We start from the raw sequence: 3,709 nt of genomic DNA, 5'->3' as shown, positions 1-3,709 counted from the left end.
AATTATTACGAATCATACATGTATTAGAAATAATCATCATGATCGGGATTAGCTGGATCATAAGTCTCATCATCACTATCACGCGTGTCGATATAGTCAAGCTCGTGCTCCGAAGAAGAAATGTCGTCATCACTGTCATTATCTAACTGTAATCGTTGAAGTAATTCTAAGTCCTTCACATTCTGAACCTCGTCTCCACCGTCTTCTGCAGCAACCCTCTCGTTGTCTACTTCCATTCCGATCGCTTCGGTTAAATCTATCACAAAACTCCCTTCGAGCCCATCTTCTTGGAATAACTCTCCTTCGTACGTGTCGGGGTCTATATTGTAATCTTCATTGTTTGGTACAGGTAGTTTACCGTGTGGTGATACCTTGTACACAACATCCCAACCCTTAAGACGGCTGTCGGTTTGACACGGGTATGACAAATAATAAACTTGCGTGGCCTGTTGAGCCACAATATAGACATCGTCTCCTAGTAACCTGGATGACTGTCGAATTTCAACTAGCCCAAGGTTAGGGGCCCGTCTCACGACAGATGGATCAAACCAATGGCATTTGAATATAACTGGATTAAGAGGTTTACACCCATGAAAAGTGAGTTCGTATATTTCTTCAATTCTTCCGTAGTACTCGACTCCATCGGAGCCTGGCGTGAAAACTCCGGTATTTGTGGTTCTTCGATTGGGCCGACTCTGCTCGTGCCTTGTTGTGTGAAACCTATATCCGTTGACGTCATAACCGGCAAACGACCTGACCCTATAGTCACAGCCATCGGCAACCTGTCTCAACTCGACATTCATAGACGCATCGGTTCGGCCCTGCAAGTACGAACAGGGCGGTTCGTTATATTAATCGTATGCACGAGTATCTAGAATGTTCGCGGAAATGAAATTTTACCTTCTGTTTGAACCAAGAAATGAAATCGGGCATTCCATTTCCCGCACCCTCTTTAAGAAGAGTCTCAGCTTCGTGCGGGGTCGGTTGCCTTCATTTACGCCAGAATTGACGATGAAATTGCCTATGCCAACGAGAAAGATACGTTTAGGCAAGAGATACCATACATACGTCGAAATAAGTTTGTCGATGACTTACATCATGTACGGCTCCACTTCAGATAGGTTGGTCAACACATATAGCATGATAGAGCGCCACTCTTCATGATTAAGGGTCTTGCGGGTCGCACCACTTGCACTTCCGAGTTGCCCTCGGAAAATGCTAAGGCTTAATTCATCTTCGCTAGCATTGTAACGAGGAGGTGGATTATGCACACTAGGAAGGTTCTCAGCGTAGTATTTCGATGTGAAGTTTGAAACCTCCTCCAGAATGTATGCCTCTGCAATGGATGCTTCAATTTTGCACTTATTCTTACATTTAGTTCGAAGAACCTTTTGACATCTCTCAATTGAGTAGCACCAACGACCCTGCACAGGCCCCCCCATTTGTGCTTCATACGGGAGGTGTAGAATCATATGCTGCATTGGATTGAAGAAGCCTGGAGGAAAGATCTTCTCCAACTTACAAAGCAACACGGGCGCCATTGTTTCCATTTCTGCAACCACGGTACGAGATAACTCCTTCGCACAAAGCCGGCGGAAGAAATTGCTCAACTCCGCTAGCACCTGCCACACATGCTCAGGGACATAGCCTCGAACCATCACCGGAAGGAGGCGCTCAACCCATATATGGTAATCATGACTCTTGAGCCCGTTGATTCGCATAGTTGCTAAATTTACTCCCCTCTTCAAGTTCGCTGCATAGCCATCAGGGAACATTAATGTTTGGAACCATTCTAGAACCTCCCTCCTTTGAGCCCTCGTCAGAACAAAATCGGCCTTAGGCTTCCTCCATGACTTGCCAGCTCTTGGAGGCGCCATGTTTAGCTGTGGTCTGTTGCACAATGTCGCTTGATCCACTCTAGCCTTAACGTTATCCTTTGTCTTGTCAGGAATGTCCATTATGGTACCAAAAATTGCCTCGGCGATATTTTTTTCCGTGTGCATTACATCAATGTTATGTGGAACAAGGAGATCGTCAAAATATGGAAGCTTCCACAAGCACGACTTCTGCGTCCAAGCATGTTGCTCGCCATATCCCAAAAAACCACCTTCTTCATTATTGAACTCAAGAGCGTCTAACTGAGCACGAACTGCGGCCCCTGTCATCATCGGCGGTGCGAGGGCTGTAACTACAACATCTTTGGTAAAGTTCTTCATGTCTCGTCTAAATGGATGGTCAGGAGGGAGGAATTGTCGATGTTTGTCAAACGATGAATATTTACCCCCTTTCGACAACCAAATGAACTTCAAAGATGCTTTACATACTGGGCAAGGGAACTTCCCGTGAACACACCATCCGGAGAAAATCCCATATGCCGGCAAGTCATGCAGTGAGTACTGGTACCAAACATGCATCTTGAAGTTTGTCTTTGTGGATCGGTCATAGGTCCATACCCCTTCCTCCCAAGTACGGAGCAAATCATCAATCAGAGGCTCCATATACACACTCATATTATTTCCCGGATGCTCTGGAATTATCAACGACAAGAATATATTATGTCGTTGAAATAGGACGCCGGGTGGGAGATTCAGTGGGATAACGAAAATGGGCCAACAGGTGTACGGGGCGGCCGCCATTCCATAAGGATTGAACCCATCAGTTGCCAACGCAACGCGTACGTTACGGGCCTCTAGAGCTTTTGCAGGATAAATCGCATCAAAGCTTCTCCAGGCTTCAGCATCGGATGGGTGTACCAACTTCTCTGGATTATAGCGACGGCCATTTTTGTGCCATGTCATTTGTTTCGCGGATTCTTCAGTCATGAAAAGCCGTTGGATCCTCGGTATGAAAGGAAGATACCGTAGAACCTTCACAGGAATTGCGAGCTGCTTTTTCTGACCGTCACCAGAATCAACCTCCAGAAATCTAGACGATTCACACTTCACACAGTATTTTGCTTCCGCATACTCTTTCCTAAATAAGATGCATCCCTTCGGGCATGCATGTATATGCTCGTATGGCATCTTAAGTGCACGAAGGAGTTTCTGTGCCTCATACATGCTCTTTGGCAAGATGTGACCAACCGGGAGCAGGCTTCCAAAAACTGTCAACATAATATCAAACGCGTCTCGACTCAAACTAAACTGAGACTTCACAGCCATTAGACGTGCAATGGCATCTAGCTGAGAAACCTTGGTATGGCCGTGAAGGGGTTGCTGTGCCGCAGACAACATTTCGTAATAAGCCTTAGCGGTAGCCTCTGGCTCCTCCTCCCTACGTGCCTCTTCGAAGTGTGCTTCATGAAAGTCATTCAACATATCTCCCATCCCGGCATCATCATCAAATTCCTCGATTCGTTGTCTTAAGACCTCCTCTCTCCCTCGGTCAGATTCACCATGGTAGATCCACCTGGTGTAGTCTGACGTAAATCCGTTCTTCACCAGATGTTTGCCCATCTCCAGCTTGGTTTGCCGACGCATGTTTCCACATTTGCTGCACGGACACCAAGTTGATCGAGCTCCATTGACACTTGCAAACGCCCGTTCCAAGAAAGCATCCATCTTGTCAAGCCATTCATTGGTCAACGTATTCTGACTAGTGCGACCCGTGTACATCCACTGACGATCCTCCATCCTCTACCATTTAAATAAGTAATACAAAATTCACATGGCATATACACGTGCCTATAATTGTCTACTAAGGTAAAAGA

This window comes from Setaria italica, chromosome II (assembly GCF_000263155.2).
Source record: "Setaria italica strain Yugu1 chromosome II, Setaria_italica_v2.0, whole genome shotgun sequence".
In the NCBI taxonomy this organism is placed as follows: Eukaryota; Viridiplantae; Streptophyta; class Magnoliopsida; order Poales; family Poaceae; genus Setaria; species Setaria italica.
This window is presented reverse-complemented; position numbering follows the sequence as displayed.